The sequence below is a fragment of the Uranotaenia lowii genome, chromosome 3 (genome assembly GCF_029784155.1).
Source record: "Uranotaenia lowii strain MFRU-FL chromosome 3, ASM2978415v1, whole genome shotgun sequence".
Taxonomy (NCBI): Eukaryota; Metazoa; Arthropoda; class Insecta; order Diptera; family Culicidae; genus Uranotaenia; species Uranotaenia lowii.
The window spans coordinates 276876770-276889044 of record NC_073693.1 but is presented as its reverse complement, the minus strand read 5'-3'; the positions used below and the strand labels follow the sequence as shown (position 1 = coordinate 276889044).

Genomic DNA, 12275 nt, shown 5'->3' with positions numbered 1-12275 from the left:
GACGAGCTTGCAGATGGATAAATTATCTGACTACTCGATTGAAGAGGATTCGGCCTGATTTCCCGCTACAAGATGGTTTATGCTTGGATTGGCTTCCCACTAATTGGATGTCGGGAGATCGGTTATGCGCCTGACTGTGCAGGTAGGGATTTTTTTATTCAGCTACCCCGGACTATGTTCATGATGGAACTTATGCTGTTGTGTGAAATTTTCACTAAGAATCTTGCTATTATGATATCACGCTCATTGTGATGCCTTTCCCCATTGCAAATTAATGCACCAGTGTGTTTTTTTTATATCGCCCCACATTATTTGACCCCCAACAACTTGCATGCAAGTTCTTTTCCACCTTTGGTGCAACTTACGTATCCACGGCGTCCCCATCTTAAGATTTATTTTTAAAAGAATAATTTGATAGTTTTTTTTTGAATTTTGATTTCGTTTAAAAATTACTGGGTTGTTTTTAGACTTGTTACCGCCCCTGTATTTTATGAACTTTTACATTCTTAGGACGTCGGCCTGCTTTACCGTGCTGTATTTTTTTTTTCAAATTTACGCAGATCGTATAATCGACTACCTAATAATTGTGCGAGATGTTCTTATGTAACCAGATAGCGTTCTCGTATTTATATATGTTTTTACCATTTTTCTTAAGCCTTTAAGTCTGCTGCTGAAAAAATGCCCAGGGGTTTGCCTTTCATATCAGCGACTCCATAGGAACTTGTTCCATGCTTGGACGTTATAACGCATGGAACATATTGGGGTCCCAGCTTAGCGTTAAAGGATTGCCCTGCCACTGACTGACGGAATGCTCGCTTAAATACGCATTGTCCAATATTGAAAGTGGGGGAGTATCGTTTATGTCGTAAATTATAATATTTTTTTGTATTCTCATACGTGTGTTTAAGATTTTGCGTAACTAATTGATACGTTCGCTTGCAAACCTCTTCCATTTTCTTTACGCGTTCATTAACATCAATTTCCACATCCGGATTGAGCCGATAATCAGTGCCACGCATCATGATTTCGTGGCCGAATATTATCCTGTGCGGGGTGTATTTGGTTGAACTGTGGACCGTATTGTTGAGAACATATTCGATTTCCGAAATTCTCGTGTCCCACTGTCGCTGGTCCAATTTCACATACGAACGAACCATAGCATTTATGGTTCGATTTAATCGCTCTGCTGGGTTGGCCTGACTTCTATGTCGGGCATTTGCCCAATGTTGGATTTCGTATTTTTAATAATGAAAAACTAATTAAATTGAATAACTAAATAAGAAAGTTATGATTAATTGATTGACCTAATACGGGAATATTAGACCCAATTCAAAAATGTTAAACTATAGTGTATAACGGAAATACAGACACTATATTTAAATTCAAAAATAAGTTATAAACATAGTATGATCAATTTATCTAAGATAACTTAAAGAAATTTTTTTTTATATTAATGTAATAAATGACTCTTTGTTTCGGTGTTTTTATTTCTTGCACTATAAGTTCCCCCAACAATTACACCTTCTTAACGATTTTTCTTACCCATTCATCAATCAAAATTTTATTCAGATGTAGCCTAATTATTTAATATTAATTTTTTTTTTGGCTAATTGTATTCATGCGTATTTATTCAAATTGGATTATTCAAACAATATTACTAGAGACTTGCACAAACTGTTTTCACGACTCAACATTTATATCACAGATTTAAAAATCATTTCAACTTTATGTTGTTTTTCAAAAGGAATACTGAACAATACAAAATTATTTATACTATTTAAGACAATTAGATTGAGTACTGGTATTAAACTATCAAGTTACCCATAAGTGCAACTTGATATTTTGAATTTAAGTTGACACTCACGAAATGGCTGGTTTCAACTTTTGTGAACAACCAAGACCCCTATACAAATCTTTTATAACTTCCGTGTGGGTGGTAATTTCTCCACTCGCTTTCGTTGGCTTTTTTTTGTGCTAATGCCAAACGGCCTGCAAGGTCTCGGGCGTTTTCCCAGAGACTTCCAAAGCAGTAAAAATTGCGCTCAAAGAGTGTTCCCTCGCACTACCGAAAATATACGAATATATTTTAAGTTGGGCGCCAGAGTGTAACCATCGGTTCTCCCAAACTGCTCAGTCGAACAAGAACCCCCCCTCTCAAGCCTCAGGGTCGGCAACACTCAAATTCGGAGTCAAGGAAACACCTCAATGCGCTCAGTTGAATTCCCACTTTATTATTTCCCGAACACGGCTTATGGAACACTATTCTTCCCCCCAAGAGTTGTTGTGGTCCTACCTTATGAATGCGAGATGGCGTATACGGCGTGAACTAGGCTCGGTCCGGAGATGGTACGTTAGTCCACGAGGCGAGGGTCAGCTCCAGGTGTCTCGTGGGTTGTGGTCTATTTCCGACCGGTGGCGCTCGGATCTGGCCTCCAGAACACCGAAGGCCCCAGCAGGATTGGAATAACGGGGCTTGGTTCTGGATTAGGCGGCAACGTTGCACCCCGCGTACCTGGTCCCACCTTGGGTGCTGAACCAGGCACGAAGATAAGTATATCGACGTCGTAGGGGATCGTCGGTCTGCAGCTCTTACGTGTTGTGAAGTCTGTGGCGGGGTAGCATTTACGTTGGTCGGCTCCGGATCAGGTAGCTTACTCCCCTGACTAGCACTAGCTAGCTAATCAGCTCGGCGACCGGCGTACCTGGTCCCACCTTGGGTGCTGAACCAGGCACGAAGGTGAGTCTATCGACGTAATATGTGTTCGTCGGTATACAACTCACGCGAGGATAATGCCCGGTCGTAAGGCGCTTGTCAGGCAGAAATTGGGATAACCGGCACCGCTCGTCGGTTTGGGCCGGATCGTTGAGCACAACACCGCAGGTTAGGTTTTCCTAACTAGGAATTCGGGGTCCTGTAGGGACATGATGGGAGAAATATTTGCCATTTTAGTGTATTACCTGGTATGGGGTTCAAAATGGCTATTACCTGGTAGTTCGATTGCTTTATTAGTTGAACTAAAGCAAGGCTGTGGTCGGCTCAAGATATCCATGCAAAGTGAGGCCGTTTCAGAGCAAGATCTTTGACCCCATACGCAAGCTAGCGGCTTTGTAGTTGTCTTTCCGTTCTTCCCACCATGCCCTATTGTATTCGTTGCTGCGTTCTTAGTGCGTTTCCGATGTGCACGACTACTAGCGCCATCTCTTGCTATATTTTGGTGAGTTGACCTATGTGTTTGGCTACCTCCGTGCACGGGAATTTTAGGGTGGTCCTCCTTCCTTACTCACTAAGGCACTTCCTTAACACGCGTTCCAACACGCGTCATTGCTGATCCTTTTCCCACCAAGCAGTAAGTAAACTTACTGGTTACAGGATATAAAATGCCAATTTCTTTAGTTTCCTGGCTTAAATTCCTTCGCGGTCCTTAATATGTTTAGCCTTACTTAAAAAAAAATTGACTTAATTATCTTCATTATTTTGTGCAGCTTTTTATTTATTTTTTGTTTTGAACTCTGTGTTTATATCATTTTAAAATGGCTTCAGGTCATTGCGTGATGAAGTTTTCTATACTTAGTATGCATTTTAATGAACTTTTTCCATTCAAATTAATTTAAGGACCACCAAGAAAATTAAATATCCACCATTATCAGATTTATATTTATGATGCTTTTAAAAATTTTCGAATGGTTAACATTTAAAAATGGTATGGTTATTATGGTGAAGTGAATGGTCATACATTTAACAAGCCAATTTTTGAAAGTTCCGTATAAAGTCATCGTTTTTACCAAAAATCGATCTCCAAAAAGTTTTGGGCCATACTTTTTTTTTGAAATCTCAATGTTGGTCGGTTTTTTTTTATATTTTATGATGATTTTTTTGCCATACATCCATTGTCGTTCTTCTCTATGAGCAAGCACTTACCTTATCCACACCACACTTATTCAGAGTTTCCGTTAATTTCCACCAGGTTGTTTCATTGACCATTTTAATTTTATAACCGTGGATTGATTTTTTATTCTTCTTTCTGCTTTTCAAGGTTTCATCTCCAGCAATATTAAAGTATATTTTAGACTAAATGTATATATTATTTGAGGCACTTGGGATCAGAGGAGTGCAAGTGATTTTTTTTATCAAAACTGAGATAAACTATTTTATAACAGTTGATTCCAATGGATGAACACATATGTATAGGTATTTTTGTGTATCCAATAAGGAAGAAGAGAGATTGGAAGTTTTCATCAAATTCTGAGAATAGGGAACGCAGAAAATCAAATATGTGAACAAAAAAAAAACTAGTGTCATACTAAAATACTCGTTACATACAGGTTTCAAAAGGATGCGATCATATTGTTTGGAGTCAGAGGGGTGCAAGTGTCATTCTTGGGATCAGAAGGGTGCAAGTGAAAAATATCAAAAAAAGTAGTTCACCGTTTCAACATAAATATCGCAAGAACTTTGGTTTTTCCTTCAGAATCATTCATTTTAGATCTCTTGAGACACACTCCATCGAAAATTGAGTAGAAAAAGCGATTCGATAATTTTGATTTAGAAAAAAAAAACTTTGAGGCCCGTTTTCTCGGAATCATCATTTTGGCACTTGCCCCCCCCCTGATCCTAAGCGCCTCATTTGTTTTCCTTTCAACATTTCTTACAACTTTTTAATGTTTATGTTTGGAAAATGATTCAATGTTTGATCACTTTCCTTTTTTTCCGAATTTTGTCGACAGCCCACAGTCATGTTCCCGAAACGACTCATCTCATCTCTCGTAGGCCATGCAGTGGTGCCAGGTGACTGATAAATCAAGACTTGTCCTAATTTACGACAGCCCTGATTTATTTATTTCTTTATTTTTCTTGATTTGTCCTGATTTTTTAAAATGAAACGGTCTGAAAAATGAAACGGTCTAAAATCCTGATTGTCAAAAGTTATCTAAATTTCAATTGAATTCATATTTAAATTATCAGAATATGAAACAAATTTGTAATAAAATAGTTTAACCGATAGTAATGTTTGGTTCCGATGATATGTGAATCGGTATCGAATTTTGAAAACGGCGAATGCGCCAATATCACTGTTTCAAGAAAAACGCGTTTAAACTTTTAACTTCAAAGTTGACAGCTCCATAAGTTCCCAGCAAAAATTTTATTTTGTTTTCTTTATTTCTCGAAAACTAAATATACTTCAGCTATCGTTGTTTACTCAAAATGGAATATTGACGTTTTTCGGCGGATTTTAGAATCAAAAACGTTATTATCAGTTGTCCAGACGTTTCGAGCTACTATGGCTTTCGCTCCTCTTCAGTGGACAAAACTACTGGCCTTCGTCTATACTATAGACGAAGGCCAGTATAGACAGTATAGACAGTATAGACGAAGGCCAGTAGTTTTGTCCACTGAAGAGGAGCGAAAGCCATAGTAGCTCGAAACGTCTGGACAACTGGTAATAACGTTTTTGATTCTAAAATCCGCCGAAAAACGTCGATGATTCAAATTACTCAAAATGTAGATCTTCGAACGAACTTTATCACTCAACTGATAACTCCATTCGTTTACATTTGGCGCATTCGCCCTTTTCAAAATTCACTTCCAAAATGGTGTTTTTCATATAAACTGCAGGCCAGCCAAGATTCTGCTCGCCTCAGTACATGAATTAGGGCGCCTTCATTTATGCAATTTAAGCAGAACTTGTGGTGTTCTGAAAAATTCTGATTTTTTTCTTCAAGGTATTCTGATTTTTGACAAAACCACCTGGCATCCCTGTAGCTCGACTCTGCCTCACTGAGCTCTAACTCACTGAAACTCCGCTTATTCTTCGCTCTCCTCTTTTGTTCATATTGCACAAATTGTACCGATACTATACTATAGATTATGTCTGTTCAATCAACTCTAGTCGAAACGGGTCGAAACAAGTAGAAATGGATTGACAGTTGATCACCTGTCTCTTTCCAATTGACTTCGACCGATTTCTACCAAGTCGAAACTAATCCTGCTGCCGAGCTGGATTGGTTTCGACTAGTTTCAACTCGCTCCATTGAACAACGACCCGACTTGTTTCGACCAAAACATTGGCTCGTTGAACATCTATCAGTTGACAGAAACCAGTTGAAACCGATTTTTACTAGCGATTGAACGAAGCTATTGTATACAATCTAACTGTACAAATTCATTGAAGAGTTTTCCAAAACAGTCTCTCATCTCATCTCATTCGCTCATCTCACTGTAAAACTCTCTCTGTTCTCATAACCTTTTTATGCTGCCGCATTGGTGTGAGTGTAATTTGAGGTATTTTGGGAGTGATGCTCATAACTTTTCCAAGGTTTACTTTTTTTTTACAAAAAGAAAATATCAAACTGGAAAGGTTTTTGACCGAATTCCAAAGGGGTCCTTGCAAACCAGAAAAATAGGAATAGTTAATTTCCAATTGCATAGATTTTGAGATTAAAATCGATCGATTTTTCACTACTCAACCCAATAGTAATGTCATCTTATCTATTCGTTTTTTATATTAATAGATGTGAGTCAAAAATTTAGAAGAGGAACAGCAATAAGAAATTTATCCACAAAATATCGGCTAAATAGATCAGTCTATAGAAACTTGATCACCCCTAGTCTTCTCGTCTCACCATTCGTTTCTCCAACGCTCGCTCGCAGTTAAACTCACTTTCCAAATTCATTGGTAGTGTTATTTTTCGCTCGGTCGAACGTGTTTCTGGATTACGGGTGTTATTCGGTGCCTCAAAACTGGAGACATTTTGGTTCCCAAGTGAAGGTGTCAACCTTGACCACGGTTCCTGCAGCGCGATAGTTTGGTCCTTGCGGCAGTGACTTCCGGATGGTGTAGCATTTCCGGAAGTTCAATCTGTGGAATAGCAAGCTAGGAAATCTTTCTGCTCCATGAGAAAGTGTAGTGGTACTCTGCTCTTTGGTGAGGTCCATGGTGAAGGAGTCATCATCACCCACTTTCCAATGCGTGAGTGGACGGACGACGGACAACAAACTGCAGAATCCTAACGGAATATCGAATCGGTGGTAATCGGTAGTGTCCCCGGAATCGACACACCAGATTGTGCAAAATAAATCTGTTTCAAAATTCGGAAAATAAAAGCCTTTACCGTTCAGAAATTACAACATTTAACCGAATGGGAAAGTGAGACGAAGGGAAAAAGTGTAAATGGGATAAAACATCCAACAAGCAAAACAAAAAGAAGAAGCAACGGAAGGTGAACAGTTTTTGTTTATTTTTTTCTCGCTTAGCGCTTTTGGAATCTGACTGCTACCAGCTAAGCGAGCTAGGAGGCAAAGATTTACTGCTGTGCTGTGCTGTAACCTGACCTGAGTGCGGGGTGTGCAGTTGTGTTGGGCGATCGTTAAATACGAGTTTGGTTGCGCAGATTTAATAGTGTTTGTGTTGTTGTGATCTTGTGGGTGTATGTTTTTTAAAACGCTGGAGATACATTTAACAATCGCCGAAGGTAAGCCTGAACTATTTGATTCATCATTTTTCTAAATAATTCTCTGAGAAACATGACCGTACATTTTGAAAGGGTTTTCAAAAACTTCAACTAATTTGCAATATACATGGATTTAAGATAATGTAATCCACATTTTAAGTAGGTACTTAAAATATCATCCGGATCAGATTTCGTTAGATACCCTTCTTATTTCCTTGACCCTAACTATGATTTTTTATCGATGGCCTGACGTTAAATCAATAAAGAACAATTACAATGACTTATTAAACCTTCAATAGTCGTAGCAGATTTTATCCCAATTTTCAACCAATGTGAACTAATCTTTACTGTTTGGAATTATTTATTTTGAATACCTTTTTTATCGAGGGATTATCCATTTGTTTTCACCCTCCACAAACGTTTATGAATTGATGCTGGAGCCTGATCGTAAATTTAGATACTTATCTGAATCAGCATCAGGATTCAGGACTCCAGAATGTCAGGAGTTTAATTTACTAAAACAGAATTTTAGGTTTATTTTTTTTTTGTCTTCCTTTTCCTTTTTTTTTATCTTTGATTGCTGCTAAGTGAACTTCCAAGATTTTACTTTTTTTGTTTCGATTATAGTTGTTTTAACATCTTTGTTTCATTCCCGATTTTGATGAAAAATATCATCGACAAATATGACAACGAATCGTCCTCGTTCCAGTCAGCCCCACTTGGAAGCTGAATTAGTAACTCATGTCAAACGTAACCAATCGGTATCAACGCATGATCTGGCTAAAAAGTTCAAAACCAGCATTGGGATAGAGATATGGAGATAGAGAAGACGTAAAAGAAGCGGAACCTGAAAACCTGATGGAAGGCAAAAGTGCGACCGTTAAATTGTGATTTGAATTCATACGTTGCATTCAGGGATTGAAATGCTCTTGCTCAAGCGGCTGAGCATCAAAGCTCTTGAAGCTCGAGAGCGAAGAAAGCTGGAGCCAATTCTAGCCCACCAATAAATGCTCAAATTAAGCTCAGACCTCTTCTGGCTCTAGGAGCCAAGGTTTTGCATTTTGCTTTGAGTTTGTTAGCTCAAGGAGCCGAAATTTCTTGAGCTTGTTGGCTCAGCAAAATTGTAACACTTGAGCCAAATGATGTGTATTGACTTTGCTATTGTGGTGCTGTGTGAGCCAACGGCTTTTTTTATGCACCAGGAACTGTGGAATGGCTTGTTGGGATTAATAAAATGAATGTTAAAGATTTCTTGTAACTGGTAAAAGTTACCAGCACTAGTAACTATGAAATAGTAAAATTTCGAAATTTTCGGGAAAAACGCCAATTGAAAGGGCTTTTTGGGAGGATTATTAAAATCAATGTTAGAGAGTTCTAGTAACTAGTAAAAGTTACCAGCACTAGTAACTACGAAATTGTAAAATTTACAATTTTTCGGGAAAAACGCCAAATGAAAGGGCTTGTTGCGAGGATTAATAAAATCAATGTTAGCGAGTTCTAGTTACTAGTTAAAGTTACCAGCACTAGTAACTATGAAATAGTAAAATTTACAATTTTTCGGGAAAAACGCCAAATGAAAGAGCCTTTTGTAAGGATTATTAAAATCAATGTTAGAGAGTTCTAGTTACTAGTAAAAGTTACCAGCACTAGTAACTATGAAATAGTAAAATTCCGAAATTTTCGGGAACAACGCCAAATGAAAGGGCTTTTTGCGAGGATTATTAAAATCAATGTTAGAAAGTTCTAGTCACTAGTAAAAGTAACCAGCACTAGTTACTATGAAATAGTAAAAATTACATTTTTTTTCGGGAAAAAACGCCAAATGAAAGGGCTTGTTGTGAGGATTATAAAAATCAATGTTAGAGAGTTCTAGTTACTAGTTAAAGTTACCAGCACTAGTAACTATGAAATAGTAAAATTTACAATTTTTCGGGAAAAACGCCAACTAAAAGGGCTTTTTGTGAGGATTATTAAAATCAATGTTAGAGAGTTCTAGTTACTAGTTAAAGTTACCAGCACTAGTAACTATGAAATAGTAAAAATTACATTTTTTTCGGGAAAAACGCCAAAAGAAAGGGCTTGTTGTGAGGATTATTAAAATCAATGTTAGAGAGTTCTAGTTACTAGTTAAAGTTACCAGCACTAGTAACTATGATATAGTAAAATTTACAATTTTTCGGGAAAAACGCCAAATGAAAGGGCTTTTTGTGAGGATTATTAAAATCAATGTTAGAGAGTTCTAGTAACTAGTAAAAGTTACCAGCACTAGTAACTATGAAATAGTAAAAATTACATTTTTTTTCGGGAAAAACGCCAAATGAAAGGGCTTTTTGCGAGGATTATTAAAATCAATGTTAGAGAGTTCTAGTAACTAGTAAAAGCTACCAGCACTAGTAACTATGAAATAGTAAAATTTACAATTTTTCGGGAAAAACGCCAACTGAAAGGGCTTTTTGTGAGGATTATTAAAATCAATGTTAGAGAGTTCTAGTTACTAGTTAAAGTAACCAGCACTAGTAACTATGAAAAAGAAAAATTAACAATTTTTCGGGAAAACGCCAAAAGAAAGGGCTTTTTGCGAGGATTATTAAAATCAATGTTAGAGAGTTCTAGTAACTAGTAAAAGTTACCAGCACTAGTAAATATGAAATAGTAAAATTTACAATGTTTCGGGAAAAACGCCAAAAGAAAGGGCTTTTTGTGAGGATTATTAAAATCAATGTTAGAGAGTTCTAGTACCTAGTAAAGGTTACCCGCACTAGTAACTATGAAATAGTAAAATTTACAATTTTTCGGGAAAAACGCCAACTGAAAGGGCTTGTTGTGAGGATAATTAAAATCAATGTTAGAGAGTTTTAGTAACTAGTAAAAGTTACCAGCACTAGTAACTATGAAATAGTAAAATTTACAATTTTTCGGGAAAAACGCCAAAAGAAAGGGCTTTTTGTGAGGATTATTAAAATCAATGTTAGAGAGTTCTAGTAACTAGTAAAGGTTACCAGCACTAGTAACTATGAAATAGTAAAATTTTCAATTTTTCGGGAAAAACGCCAACTGAAAGGGCTTGTTGTGAGGATAATTAAAATCAATGTTATAGAGTTTCAGTCACTAGTTGAAGTTACTAGCACTAGTTACTATGAAATAGTAAAATTTCGAAATTTTCGGGAAAACGCCAAATGAAAGGGCTTGTTGCGAGTATTATTAAAATCAATGTTAGAAATTACTAGTTACTGGTAAAAGTTACCAGCACTGGTAACTATGAAATAGTCAAATTTCGAAATTTTCGGGAAAAACGCCAAATGAGAGGGCCTGTTGCGAGGATTATTGGAATCAATGTTTATGTGTTAAAAATTTGTAAGTTTTACTATATCATAGTTACTAGTGCTGGTAACTTTTACTAGTTATTAAAACTCTCTAACATTGATTTTAATAATCCTCACAAAATGCCCTTTCATTTGACGTTTTTCCCGAAAATTCATAAATTATACTATTTCATAGTTACTAGTGCTGGTAACTTTAACTAGTAACTAGAACTCTCTAACATTGATTTTAATAATCCTCGCAAAAAGCCCTTTCATTTGGCCTTTTGTCCCGAAAATTTCGAAATTTTACTATTTCATAGTTACTAGTGCTGGTAACTTTTACTAGTTACTAGAACTCTCTAACATTGATTTTAATAATCCTCACAAAAAGCCCTTTCATTTGGCGTTTTTCCCGAAAAATTGGAAATTTTACTATTTCATAGTTACTAGTGCTGGTAACTTTTACTAGTTACTAAAACCGTCCAACATTTATTTTAAAAATCCATGCAACAAGCCCTTTTTTTAGTTACTTCACTTGTGCACAAAAAAGCAGGCGTTGGCTCGAACAGCAGCAGTGAAAACAAGCTCAACGAATTTGAATCGGTTGAGCCAACAAGCTCAAGCTCCTCTGGAGGCATGAGCTAACGGGCTCACGAGGCGAAAAAAGAGCTAACGTTTCTTCCAAATAAGAGCTTAGCAATGCGAAGCTCCGGAGACAAAAACGATAGGAGCTTCGTCGATTGCTTTGTAAGCGGAGCTATGGAAATAAAGAGCTATGAAGCTCGCTCAAATGAGCTTAATTTTCAATCCCTGGTTGCATTCAAATAGTTTTTCAGATCAAAAAAGAGTTTCAGTCAGTAGCAATTGACATCAAACTTATGAAACCCATTTTTTCAATTTCTGGGTCAGTTTCAAATTTCAGAACTAAAAGCCATAGCTCAATAATAAAAATCACGAGAGAAAAAAAAAACAAATTTTTTAATGTATCACAAGACACCATGGTTACACCATATTTTATCAAATCTAAGATAAAAAAATTTCTTCTATAAGAAGAACGAAGTTGTGGTCGTTAACAATGTTAATGTGAATCGCTATACCTACCAAATAAGCATGCATGGATTGGTACAGATTAAACAAAGTCCAGATCGTTCCGAAGGATATAAACTGTTTCAAATTCACGTAATTTCAGTCATTTTAATATCAACAGAATTTTTAAATATGAATCGAAATGCGAATTCTTGAGCTCGTTGTTATTATTAATTTATTTCAGCAAATCGGTTTTGGCAAAAATTAAAGTAAATTTGCATAATAAGAAATAAACCCTTTTTTTATTTCAAAATTGATTGATCAGCTAAATTTCTTCAACAGTAATTATTTTGTTGCACACGAAACAGTATTGAACGACCCCTCGTCGCTTTGTTTACATTAATTTTAGCTATCATTGATGAACGCAGTAATTAAAAGACGTCTGATGTGTTTGGTAGTCTGGTAACAACTAAAGTTTTATTTTCCTAACATGACATT

General features: G+C 36.6%; 1 protein-coding gene across 3 annotated transcripts in view; it reads left to right on the top strand.

Moving 5' to 3' along the window:
- Positions 1-5: 5 nt before the first annotated feature.
- Positions 6-12275, top strand: part of LOC129754513 (GTPase-activating protein) — a 130841-nt gene continuing 118571 nt past the window's right edge. The window contains exons 1-2 of one of the 3 annotated variants that reach the window (XM_055750630.1): positions 6686-6923; positions 7253-7470. The gene's annotated coding sequence lies outside the window, so the exon portion shown is untranslated. Of the gene's footprint in view, positions 143-6685; positions 7471-12275 lie in introns of those variants that run through there. The other 2 variants (XM_055750632.1, XM_055750629.1) reach the window with 2 other exon arrangements.